General features: G+C 37.2%; 1 pseudogene; it reads left to right on the top strand.

Annotated features, from left to right (window-relative positions):
* Positions 1 to 2936: 2936 nt before the first annotated feature.
* LOC117694302 (ATP synthase F(0) complex subunit C2, mitochondrial pseudogene) lies at positions 2937 to 3476 on the top strand (annotated as a pseudogene).
* Positions 3477 to 14081: the final 10605 nt, after the last annotated feature.

Raw genomic sequence — 14081 nt, 5'->3', positions numbered from 1 at the left:
CCAAGATTCAGGTTTAGGAAAAGTATTCTTGTTTGTTTACTTTTTATAAAACAGAATCCCAAAAGAAAACACAGTCCAGCCAAGGACTGGAGCTCATTATGTAGACCAGGCTGGCCTCACAGAGATATGCCTACTTCTGCCTTCTGAGTGCTAGGACTAAAGGCAAGTACCACCACAGCAGGCTAAAATTATTTTTTAAAGTTTGTGTGTGTGTGTGTGTGTGTGTGTGTGTGTGTGTGTGTGTGTGTGCACGTGTGTGTTGTAGCAGAGACCAGAGGAGTATATTGGACACTCTGCTCTATTATCCTCTGCCTTATTACTCTGCAAAAGTTTTCTTTCTGAACCTGGGGCTATAATAGTAGTCAACAAGTTTAAGTAATCCTCCTGTTTCTGCTTTCTACATTGGTGCTAGGGTTAGAGGCTCAGGTGTGCTCACACCTGGTTGCAGGGGGTTTGAACTCAGGTCCTCATACTTGCTTGTACAGCAAATATTCCTACTTGTTGAGTTATAAACCAAGCTCATGAGAGCCACTGTTTTTGAACATTCTTAAATGGTTATTATCCTTGACAATTATCCCTGACTTTATACAATACCATAAATTAGTAATAGCAATAACTGCATGCATCAGTTACTATATTTAAAGTCAAGAGTTTTACTACCATTGTCCTTTTAACCCTCACAGTCAGTCTATAAGAAAGGTTCTTTTATTCTCAATTTGAAGGTGAAAACAACCTGAATCTCAAAGAAATAATTTTCCCGAGATGTCTCAGTTCATACACAAATGCTCTGACATCTGAGCCTAGGATCTTCCTTTCTGAGCTCACAATGCATTAAGAGGTTGTACCTTCTCTGAGATAATATTGGCTTCAGGAGGTAGAGAGTCGATGGGGATGTAACTATGTCAAAAAAGGATAAAACACAGTGTGTCTATGTGTGACTGTGTGTGTTTTAAAACACGAGTGTTCACAATATGGGAAACAGATGGAATACTGAAGAAACTGTAGATAACTAAGCTCAAAGGAAGATATTGTGGAGAAGTCAAACATGAACAATATTATTTAAGCCAAAACCCCAAGTATGAATCCAAGCTTTGCTATTGGATAACTGTACGACTTTAGGCATAATAACTGAAGGTCTCTGTGGCCTCAAGTTTTTCTGTCTTAATGATTTGAACCAGTGATGATTCTATTGAAGGCTTCTAGATTATACAAAAGTTTTGTATACATGGCTTGTAAAAAAAAGCTCGATACATGGTAGAACATTCATTTTAACATGAAGATGAAGGGGAAGCCTTCTCAAGTGACTGTTGTCCTTATCATTATCCCAAACTGTAAGTTGTAATTAGAAATAATCCAATAAAAAAACTAACTACAAATACCTTGAGAACAAAATTCCTCTTAGAAAGTTGTCTGTGACATACTGCATCTTTTCCCACTTATTTTTATTTATTTATTTATTTACAATTTTATTTTTTAGCTCTGGCTGATCCAAACTCATCTCAGCCACCTTAGGAATAAGACTACAGGCATAATGACATTGCATCTTCGTATATGAAAATGAAGGTGATTCAAAACATAGATGTTATCTTGCCCTTATAAGGAATTATAAGAAACCTGGGAAATTGATAAGGATTTAGAAAGTGAGACAGTTGCTTTCAAGTACCAAGATGGTCATGAAAGATGAAGTGAATGTCTCACATATTAGTATCTTGTTCTCAGAGATGGGTGTGTGGTTTAGGGTATTTGATGCTGGTTCCAATCAGGGAGGAGATCTCAGGGAAGAACTAAGTCTTCTCTTACGTGAACTTTTGTATGGCTCACTGTGAGTTCTGTGGTCCCTGGAATTGGTGACGGGTCTGGATTCTAAATTTATATATGATGGTGAAAATTGGTGGGAAAGCATTTAGAAGTTATTCTACAAAATCAAGAGGCAGAGCACTATATAGCCGAAGTCTGACAAAGAGGGAACAGTAATCCTCCAAAATTGGGAAGATATAATGGTCCCAGGGAGAGTAATTAGATAACATGGAAAGGATTCTTGGGAAGAAAAACAGCCTCTTGAGAACAGTTTCTACATGTCATGACATGTGTGAAATAGTGTTCTTTTGAGAGAAGAGGCAGAAATTGCCTTCAATGAATTAGAGAAAGTCAGGTGAAAATTGAAGATGATAAAATACTTGGGCGAGGCAATTCCAATCCAATTCTTGGTGCTGTATTGATAAGGCTTAGACTTAAGTAAGATTTTGGCCTATAACCACAATAATAAGTGGAGTATCATTACATGGAAAACATGGATAAATCTTACAAAAAGCATAGTGTTAAATGTAAAAAGGTAGACACAAGTGTATATTAAATGACTTCATTTATGTAAATTTTCTTTAAAAAGTAAAAATGCTCTTGTGTGTTTTAAGTCAGGTATCAGTTATTTTTGAGGGATAGTAATTGGGCAGAGCTATGAAAAGAATTTATGAGGTGTTGATCATATATTTTTTTTAAATCTGTAGATAACTAGTTATATGAGTGTGTTCAGTTTATAAATACCTAATAATTGTTTAATCACAACTTTTGGATTTTCTATATATATGATTCTTCAAGAAAAATTAGGAAACCAAGATATAATCTATGAACAAGATAATAGTTCTTCTCAAGAGGAGCAACTCCAAATATTAACAAGAGTTTATTTTCTTTACACCATGAAACCCTTTCTTTGCTGAATTGCTAATTCTTCAACTTCACTTGCTGTTCAGAATATCCCTAATAGGTCAGCCTGGGTCTTCTAGATGCATGTACTAAGATGGATTAGTTGAATCAGTAGAAATTCCTTTGAAGAAAAGAAGGTGCTGCAGTGGGGAAGTCATTAGGTCAAAATGCAGGTATACTTGCTGTATTCTCTGTCCTGGGAGCAGCTCTCCTTTCTTGGCCCCTCACCCCTGATAATGTGTGCCTGTTCCAAATTCTTGGTCAAGAACGTCTCTCAGCTGTCTGCAGTGGTGTTAAACCAGCCAGAGACATTGACAGAGAAGTGCCTCAGCAGCTGGCAGTCTAGAGTCCTGTGACCTCACTTATCCCTGGCTGAAGCTTCCAAACCAACATCATTTCAAGGAACGTCGACACAGCTGCCAAGTTCATTTGGGGCTGGGGCTACCACAGTTGGGATGTCTGGCTCTGAGCTGGGATTGGGACTGTTTTTGGAAACCTCATCATTGACTATGCCAGGAACCTTTCTCTGAAGCAACAGCTCTTATGCAATTCTGAGCTTTGGCATCTCAGAGGCCATAGAGCTCTTTTGCCTAGTGGGAGCCTCTCTTATCCTCTTCACCATGGGAAGCAGATGTTTCCACTTCCACCTCCCATACTTCTTTCTCCCATTTCTCATCTGCCCTGTATGCTGCTTTTCCTGCACTTACCCAGGAAGTCTGGAGAAAGTGGTTGGCTCAGGGTTTGACAGAGAGAAGATAAGAGAAATACTCTTTTAATAAAAAATGCAGGTATGTTTCACATGACAGGATAAAAACAATAGGAGAATACAGGAAGACCTTTGGATCATATCATGATCTAAGGGTAGGCTGATGGTGAGTTATGAGTCAAATATTGCCTAGTGGAGGAATAGTGTACTGGGCAAAAATAATGTTCTATCTGTATCTGTGCCATGGCCCTAGTTGAAAATATGCGAGGGAAGAATGGCCTAGGTTCAATGCTGTAGTGAATTTTAAAAGATGCAGCTATTTGAAGCTGTCAGTCAAATATACACCCAGTAGGGAGGTCCTCTAGAAAAGATGTCTGGGCAGTGCATGTCCATGCCAACCACACTTAAGTGTGTGGTAATGTGTGTGATAGAAACTGGTTACTGCTTACTCTCATATACTCTCTAAGCATGTATCACTACATTTGTGAACAAGGGAAGATGGTGAAATAAAATGCAGTAAATCCCACATAATATGACTGTTTCTAAATACAATGTTTTTCTAAAGCTTGCTAGAACACAAAGAGAACTTCTTAAAGGGACCAGCTTTCTGGAGGAAATCTTTGAATTACTAAAAGGAATCTGACTACTGTTATGTTTTACTAGGATCATGACACAAAAGAATGTGAATGTTGAATTTTGACTCGTCTTTCATTCTCAAGATTGATAAATTGGTGGCTTAAATTAGTGAAACCTTTCCTAGAACATTTGGATTAATTTTTCATTCATTAAATCATCAAGGCCTACAGATGTAATCCATTTAACTAACCTCCCAAGGGGCCTGAACATATTGACAAACTTGCTCATTTTAAATTCTTTAGTTGTCCTTTGAGTTCCAAGTATTCTTTCTACACATGCTACCACCATAATCTCTCCTTAAATTTAACACAATTTAAGGAAATCCAGAATTGTCCACCACTGCATTCTCTAAAAATAAAATGGGATATATATATATATATATATATATATATATATATATATATATATATTTTTTGCCTCTCTTCTTACTTTTGCTTTTTGGCACTCCTGCATGATAATCATTTTACTTTTTCCCTCCTGAATTCTAAAACAATGTATCTGTCACTTCATTTAAAGCTAACTGTAATCTCTTATTATTAGACCTCAAAATATTATTGCCACACTTCCTTTAAGCCTTTCAATCTGTGGATTCATTCAAACCTCATTTTATTTTCTTGAAGTCCCATTTCTTTTTTTTGTTAAAATGTTTTTATTATTATAATGTAACAAAGAAAATTTGAATGTGGATCTTTTAACCATTTCTTAGGAAGGAGACACAAGAAACAAATGGTTGATATTCTCATCACAAAGGGCACCAAAAATGCAATGTCAGATACAGGATGAAGTCCCAAGGCTTCTGTTTTTAGGAAGAAAGAGAGGAAAACTCTCTTTAGTGGAAACAGGCAGAAACTCTCTCCATTTCTTCCTTTTCCCCCATCCTTGTCTTCCTCTTTCCCTCTTTCTTTCCTTCTCTTCCTCTTCTCTTTTAAGAATCTTACTCTTTCTGTGTCTTCCACGCTGGCCTTGGACTGAAGAAAGACTCAAGCTATTGTCCTGTCCCAGCTGCCAATAGCTACTGGTACATGCTACCAGCAGACGTCACTGAGGTGAGTTTTCTTTTCCTCAATTAATTCTTTTGTATTCTTGCTATTGTAGTTAAGCTGTTGAACACTTCCTAATGCCTTGTTGAAGTCCCATTTCTTGACTCAGGTGTCTCAATTTGTATTTTCCTAATGGCTTATTAACTCATATTTAATAACACATTTCTTTGATATTTTTTGCCCCAAGGGAGAAATTTATATCTATAAATCATGAGGGGAAATGAAACAATTCAATATTTTAACCACATGTTATTTATATGATCAGTTGGGACAGACGGTACATTTTAGATCAAATTTTTGAACATTAGGTTTTAATATGTATATTTAAATAATTTCTAAGTAAAAAATTTCAATAAAAATCTATAAAAATAAATCCGGAATTCTTTCCTATTATTATCTTTAATTATGTGTACATAACATGACCCTAACCATTTAAATATATACAATGTAAATATTTCTGAATAAAAAGTCCCTATGAGGACAGATCCTTGGTATAAGACAATCCCAGAATATTACTTAACCAAGAAATACTCACTGCTAGGGAAGTAATTATGGTTCAGCCAAATGTATCCACTAAGGCCTCCCCCAGTTTACTATTTTGACAAAGAAAATTTATAAGGTATTTTACACCAGTTCTCTGGTTCTGTTTCTGAGTTGATACTGGGACTGCATTCAGAAAACTGAAGGAAAACAGGTCAAACCAACAAATTTCACCTGATAGCCGTTTGTGGTTGCAGATAATGATTAGGGGAGGCAGAGAGACTGTCATCTGTGAAATAAGTACAGAAAGCCCAAGTGAAAAATGGCTTCTAGATTTTCTAGAAGTGTCTTTTTTGGGGACATAGAGAAAAGAGATAGAATAAGCATGGGAGTCTTGTGGGTTCCAGGAAATAGGACCAGAATGAACTGGACAGCTGGAGATGGCTCTAGGGTAACAGGAGCACTCAGGAAATGCCTGGCCAGGATTAGAAATTCCAGCACAAGATTAGATCTTTATTGTCACATAAAACAAATGCTTGAGGAGTCTAATGATAGGAAGGTCCCTCTGAAAGTTACCTCAGAGGCAGCTACACTCCCAGATTAGGATGTTCAGATGAAGGGAAGAATAATATAAATGGCATCCTTTCCATTTAGAGCTTTAGACACTGGACCAAAATGCAGAAGAAGAATGAATGTGAATCACTGACAGATGAGATAAGGGAGACATGCTTAAGAGACGCCTTTATAAAAATCTTCAAGATTTTTTGTTGTTCCAAATTAAGGGCTGCTGATGTATAGTTCAGTGGGAGAGAGCTTATTTAATGTACACAAAACCCTAGGTTCAATCCCAGCACTAATGGGGGAAAAGGAGATCTAAATTAACCAGTAGGGATGCAAAATTGCCCTCAAACTCAATCAGCATTGTTTGAATGTCCCACAAAATTCTATTCTATAAAGCTTTCAGGTCAAATTAGTTTAGAAAATACTGCATACAATTATCTCCCCCCTAGTTTTATAGTATTTTTAATGAGTCAATACTCAGAAGAATTTTGTAATGAAATAGCTTGAATATCTTTTCATAACACAAGGGGATAGATAAATGTTTAAATCAGAGCAACGATACTTTGTCTCTTCAAGCACATTTCTTTGTGGTGACAGTATTCAAAATCTGTTTTTTAAGCTTGTTTTTGAAATGCATATTATATTACTATTATCTATGGTCACTTTAATATGCAGTAGAATACCAGAACTTGTTATTTATTTCTGTTGCTTAGTATCCATGGACTAACTTTTTCCATGCCTTTCTCTCTCCTAATTTTCCTAGTTCTGTTAAATACTATTAGCTCAATTTTGCTATGGTCTACAAATGAGTACAATCATGTGCTACTTTTTTTGCTTTCCTAGATTATTTAATTTATCATAGTGATTCCTTACTGTATCTGTGTTGCAAATGATAAGGTTTCATTTGTTTGTGGTGGCTCAATGTCCCAATGCTGTTTATGTACGATATTTTTCCATGCATTTGTAAGTTGACAGAATTAAAGTAGCTTCTATTTCTTGGCTATTGTGAATAGCACTGCAATGAATATGGGAATACAAGTGTCTCTTTGCTATACTGATTTCATTTCCTTTGGGTATGCACCTACTAGTAGGAATGCTGTATCATATGTTAGTTCTATACTTTTTTGAGTGTATGGTTCTTTTCGTTATGAACAATTTCAGATCCAGATAAGAGTAGAAGGAAGAGTATCATGAACCCCAATGTCCTTACTACTGGGCCTCAGTAATTACATCTACAAATCCAATATGGCTTTGTAGAAGATAAAGATCATTTAAAAATAACCACAATTACCATGGTTTAAAATGTTTGCAATCTGGATGCTGGAGAGATGGTTGTGAGTGAAATGCTTGCTTCATAAGTGTAAGTTTGGATCTACAGAACCCATATAAAATCTGGGCATGGCATCTTATATCTGTGACCCCAAAATTGTTGTGGAAGAGAAAGACAGGTGGATTCTCTCTACACACATATAAATACACATACACCACACCCACATACACTCTAAAAATAAATATTAGTTATTTAAACACTAGATGTCCATGAATAGAATAAGCTGCTTCAGAAAGAAGTAGAAACCTAGTGGATTAATGTTTTCTGAGTCTTTACTATGCACTAGACTTGGATTTTCCATGAATTCCACTGATAATGTTCTAGAAGTTGACATTCTGATGAAGGAATGCTTACCTTTCAGCAACTGCCAATGTCCATGTTAGTCTGATGGCATAGGTATGCTAAGATTCTGTAAAGAGACTTTCTGCTTTACTGGAGGACTAGTTCTCCTTAACACTTATAGACTTTTATTTTGATATATTTTTCCATATTAATGAACCAATTTCTTATTTTTAACCTTAAAATATTTACAGTGAAAAACATTTCCTCTTCTCTTTTTTATAAGAAGTGACCTAGATTTCTTTTATTTCTTTATAATATTTCCTTTACATCTCCTAAACAGGCCACTAAAAAGTAGCTGGCTAGGGCAACTCCTAGCTCATAGGTTGTGTTCAGGTGAGCTAAAGAACACCATCAAGTGCATAACTTAGTGTAGTCCACAGAGCTGTATTTCCAAGCTTCTTTGCTCCCTCAACCAGACACTTACCCTTGGGTGGTAAACAATCTCTCCAGAACTCCACAGCAGACCTCCAGGTGGCATCAAGATGCTTCTCTACCCATTTTAGTTCTATATGCATTGCCTCCAAATATAGGTAGTTCAAGATTACTGAAATCCAAAAGTGAGAAATGGCATGTGGTTTGTGACTGACATTTGCTATTCATTTGTCAATGTCTCATTTTGTGAGAAAATTAGTGAGATGGTAGTGTTAGAAATATAAAGCATGGCATTTCAATGAAAGGCCCTGATTCCACTGACAGACAACTGTGTGAATTATTTCATAAAGTATGATATATCTGTCCATTTGATATATTTCTAAAAATGATACATAGATTTAATAAATTTAAGGTTTGCAAATTCTCTTTCCATAAATAAGATATGTCACTGTACAATCTGATGTTTGAGAAATAGGCGTGCTTTTTCAGTCTTGTGAAAGGACCTAGATAGAGTGAAAATGTATAGATGTTCTAATTTACATTCTTTTGCTGTGATAAAATACTGTCCAAAGCAAATTGGTGAAGGAAAGGGTTTTTTTTGGCTTATCTTTCTTTTTTCAGTATTTATTTATTTACTTATTTATTCTTTAATCTTTTTTTTTACAGTCCAGACTTTATCCCCCTCCTGGGTCCACCCTCTGACTGTTACTCATCCCATTCCTCCTCCCCCGTCTCCAAGAGGAGGATGTCCCCATCCCACCTCCAACCCACCAGACCTCCACACTCCCCAAGGCTCCAAGTTCCTTGAGGGTTAGGTGCATCTTCTCTCACTGAGCCCAGACCCAGAAGTCCTCTGCTGTGTATGTGTCTGGGGCCTTGGCATGGTCTGGGGAATACTACTCAACTATTAAGAATGAGGACATCATGAGTTTTGCAGGCAAATGGTTGGAACTAGAAAATATCTTCCTGAGTGAGGTAACTCAGATCCCAAAGGACATGCATGGTATGTACTCACTAATAAGTGGATATTAGCCAAAAAGTACAGAATACTCAGGACACAATCCACAGAACTCAAGAAGGCTAACAAGTGGAAGGTCCCAAGTGAGGATGCTTCAATCCCACTTGGGAGGGAGAAGAAAACCAGCTTACCTTTATAGGTAACAGCCTATCATTGGGAGATTGGGACAGATAAACAAGGCAGGTACCTGGGGGGGAGGAACTGAATCCAAAACCTTGGAGGAACAGTCTTATTGGTGTGCTCTCTCTCTGACTGGCACTCAGCCAGCTTTCTCATACATATTGAGACTACCTGCCCAAGGGTAGGACCAAAGATAGTGGTCTGGGACCTCCCATATCAATCAACAATCAAGAATTCCCCTATAGATATGGCCACAAGCCAGTCTGATCTGGGTTGTCATTCAATTGAGTCCCTCTTCCCAGGTGAGACTTAGTTGTGTCAAGTTGACAATAAAAATTAATCAGGACAGATGTGTTATACTTGTTTTATACTGTGCATTTATTTAAATTTTTCTAAATGGGAGAAAAACATACCACAAGAATAAAAAAATTCTACAACAGATTGAAATAGCACACTTCAAATTTGAGAAAGCCAGCTCTCCCTTTCAAACAGACAGATAAAATATTTAGTAACCTTATATATCTAATGAATTAGCTGAGGTTCTGGACTTTAGTTTACTTTGTTACAGGAGACAAGAGTGTTTTCTAATACTGAAGCCAATAGCCTTGGGCATGTGAAATATGGCTAGTTCCAAACAAAATGTGCTGTGAGAGAGTAAAAAAAGACTGATTTCAAGCACTTACTATGGAAAACATTCAAAATATTATAATAATTTATTACTATTAATTACATATTGTATAGATGATATGTTAGATTGTAGGGCTGAATAAACTACATTGTTAATATTTCTTTGGCCTTTTTAGAACATGGTTACTAAGACATGTAAAGTTATCTACATGGCTTGCATTGTGTTTGTTTTGGACAGTACTGATTTAGATATAAACAGTGCCAGAACAATGCTGAAAGGTCTGTCCAACTGTAACAACCCAGACTCATCCATTCTTGTGAGCATTTTATCTGCTTGGCAGCCAGTTATACTGCTGATGTGTGTTCCCTCTGTGCCCTCTGTACAGACACAGACATATGTTGTAGAGATGAGGCAGGGAGAGGATACATGTGCCAAAAGAACAGTTTTGCAGTGACATTCTCAGTAGGCAACCTGAGGGAAATTTTGGCAATGTCCTGCTTATTGTCTGTGCCCAGATCTCCATTCATGCTGGTGCAATTGTCTCTATTTGCTCCAAGTCTCTTAGGAGCATCCTACACTTTTCAGACACTTAATTATTTGAAAAAATGGATCATTTTTCATCCCATGAAAAGATCTTCATTATGTATATGGATATTTTACTTTATATGGAAGTTTTGGACAGGAAAAGAATTAATCTGAATTAGATGAATTTGGAAAAGCTGGCAAACTTTTGGCAGAATCCAGGTTAGCATATTTCATTGTAATCTACCCCCTTCACATATAATATAAAAGACTCCAGATTTATTTGCCATGGAATTCTGCCTATTTATAGAGGGCAAAAAGATGCCACTAGAAAACATCTTAGACATTATCTTTTAGAAAAGTCCCAAAGGCGTTTTGGAAGACATGGACCTAGTTGAGTGGAATAATATGTATTAGAACCAGAATGATGGAGGTGTGGTGGGGAGGCTAGGAAGTTAAGACAGAGCCCACAAAGATCCCTGGGAATTCAGATTCCAGAGACCAGCATCAGGGTGCACATTGCTTTGTTTGGTCTCACTGGTTTGCTGGGAGCCATTTCAGATGGGGGCTGGGTTGGTATGGCTGGATCAAGATTCCTTGAACAGGCACAGGATATCATGGTGTTTAGCTTTCCATCCCATCTTTTCCTCTACTAGGTTCAGTCCTGCATCCCCCACAAATATACAGTATTTTGATCAATAATTTATGACATATAAAGGCAAAGTTTTTTACTAAAATCAAAAAAGAAAAGTAGCTTCAATGTCAAAGAAACAAGTGGCTTCCGTGTTAATATTTATACAAACAGTAACAGTTTTCAGAAGACTCAATTGTCAACACCCCAATAACTGATAATGATTCTTGGTCTCCATGCTATGCTTTTTTATAGCTACACAGAAGTATTTCAGCTTCTTTCACTATCTCATAAAATCATAGCTAATAAATTCTACTTGGCACCTGAAGCAAAGATGTTGCTGACTATAATATACTGGGCTCCGTAGTACCTCAAAGACAGGGCAGCTTCTCCTATTCACCTTGCACCATGTTCTATCTCTAGGTAAAGACTAACCATCCATGTGTGCCTTGGGGAAATCTGTCCTGAGTCATCATCTAAAGTGTCTCACATTCCTTTAAGACAGCTATGCTTTTTAACAGCCCATGGACATAGACTCCATTTGTAGATGTGGAAGGGCATTATTCTGGGATTCCATTTGGTGCCTCTGTTTTCTGTGTACTCTTTTATTATGTCATACTTCCCATTTGTTTCCCCCCCCCCAAAAGAAGCATATATGTCCTCGAGAAAAAACTTTATGATTTTAAAGTTTAATTATAGGTCAGAACTAAAAATTGAGATTTATTGAGTGTCTGGCTCTTGATACTTGAAATGTTATTCTTAGCTCAGGTGTCAGATGCATAGTCATAGAGTAATGTGACATAAATATTTATGGAATTTCAGCTGAAATTTTTTTCAGCATTCAAAACCTTTCCATTGGGATCTTCCAATATTGCCAGAGCTTTACAGAGAATCCGTCTCTGGAGTCTCAGCAAATACCTAGTGAACCATGCTGCCTAATTTAAAAAACAACTTTAAAACATCATTTGTCCTTTCACCACCATTCCTAAATTGGAAGAATATAACCAAAGCCCCACAAAATATGATACATGCTGCCACAGTAAAACTAGATTAACTCATATCACGGTGTGGTGGTGGTTTCACTTAATGAGACAATCACAAAAGAACACACATGGTATGCACTCACTGATAAGTGGATATTAGCCCAAAAGCTCACAATACCTAAGATACAACACATAGACCACATGAAGCTCAAGAAGAAAAAAGGGTGCTTTGGTTCTTCTTAGAAGAAGTATCAAAATACTCAACCAGAGCTCCCAGGGTCTAAACCTCCAGCCTGGGAACACAAAGGGAGGGATTCATGGCTCCACTTTTATAGGTAGTTAAGGATGCCCTTGTCGGGCATCAGTGGAAGAGGAGGGCCTTGGTCCCTGAAAGTTTTGGATTCCCTCGTGTTAGGGAATTTGAGAGCAGGGAGGCAGGAATGGGTGGATGGTGGGGACACACCCTCATAGAAGTAAGAGGAGGGGGGATAGGATAAGGGGGCTTGGGGGGGAGGGAGAGGGGATAACATTGAAAGGTAAATAAATAAAATATCCAATAAAAAACAGATAATGGGTCTGGCAATTGTAGTCAAGCAGTTGATACTTTTTGTCAACAATTTATTAAGGGGATTTTATATAATCCTCAAGGACAAGGTATTGTGGAAGAGGCACATGGAACTGTAAAAAGATTGGTTAGACATACTGTTGCTGAGACAAAGAATGATGCCAACCTGTGAGCTTGCTGAGTGCCCTGACAAGGGTGACTGGGGAGCTGTACTGTACTGGACATATGTTCCTGACCCACCTTTGCTTGACTATATCCCAGATGGGACAAGCTGCCTTGCCTCAAGTTTTTAGACCTTGTGGGATAGAGAATCAAAAAGAGAAATTATAATGTCTCTTGTATTTTTCTTAAAGGTTACCAGCTATTAGGACTCAATCATGTACTGGTCTAGAAAGCAATCCAACATTGGAAATAACAGTCTACATTTGGAAGGCTGGATCTGGACATTGTCAGACATATTTGGAAGTTAGCTATAGTTCACTATGATGTTATGATAGCAAGAGATAAAGTTGGGACAGGATCTGGATTTCAAACAAGGGCTAGTGCATGTTTTAAGGCTCTTTTCATTATCAAGCTAAAATTGGTTTTGTCTCTTCTACAGTATTTATTGTAAGTTGCATTGACTGTATAATTTCCAATTGTGTTAGTGTGTTGAAACCTGGCATGTCTGTAACAGGGGTCTATCAACCAGCTTTTGTCTCACTGTCCTGAGTATTAGAAAACCTTGATTCTCTGAAAAAAGCTTGAAAGTGTTGGAAGAAGTGAGTTAGGCTTTAAGCAGAAACGGGTTGATTATTGCTGATATAACAGCTTTAATTTCATTAATTGCTGGCACCACTGCTTCTGCAATAGCATTGACACAAGGAGTTAAGACAACTATTTTTGTTAACCATCTAGCAAAAAATGTTACTAATGTATTGATTATACAAAAGGATTTATATAAGTGTCTGGAACAATGGATTGATGTTCTATATCCTATTCAAATTATCTGAAGGAGGTTCAGGGTTCAAGAGTTAGGAGCCTTTCCAAGTGTCATGACAAATATCATTGGAGTAGTGTTACTTCTAAAATTTACAATGATTGTCATTATAATTAGAAAAAAGTTTAAAGATAACTGTAGCATATTTGGCATAATCCTAACACCTCTCTGGGAGTGGGGAGTGTTAACTTTGCATAGTGAGATTATGAATTTAAAGAATGCTGTTCTGTTGAGCTTTGATGCTGCAGATAATGCTGATAAAATTATCCATGGCCTGAGGTCAGTATTTCCATTTTGGTCAAACCTCATGAATGGCATATATAGCTTGATCAGGCTAGCCCTTCTTGTCCTGGGAATACTTTTATTTCTATCCATTGTGTTAAAGCTTGTCTCTAACTACATCAACAGGCTAGCAGCCAAAGTACATGACTTGAAACTGATAATGGACCTCCAGACAGAGTTATTAAT

The sequence above is a fragment of the Arvicanthis niloticus genome, chromosome X, assembly GCF_011762505.2.
Source record: "Arvicanthis niloticus isolate mArvNil1 chromosome X, mArvNil1.pat.X, whole genome shotgun sequence".
Taxonomy (NCBI): Eukaryota; Metazoa; Chordata; class Mammalia; order Rodentia; family Muridae; genus Arvicanthis; species Arvicanthis niloticus.
The sequence above is the reverse complement of the archived record's forward strand: the minus strand, read 5'-3'. Positions and strand labels throughout refer to the sequence as shown.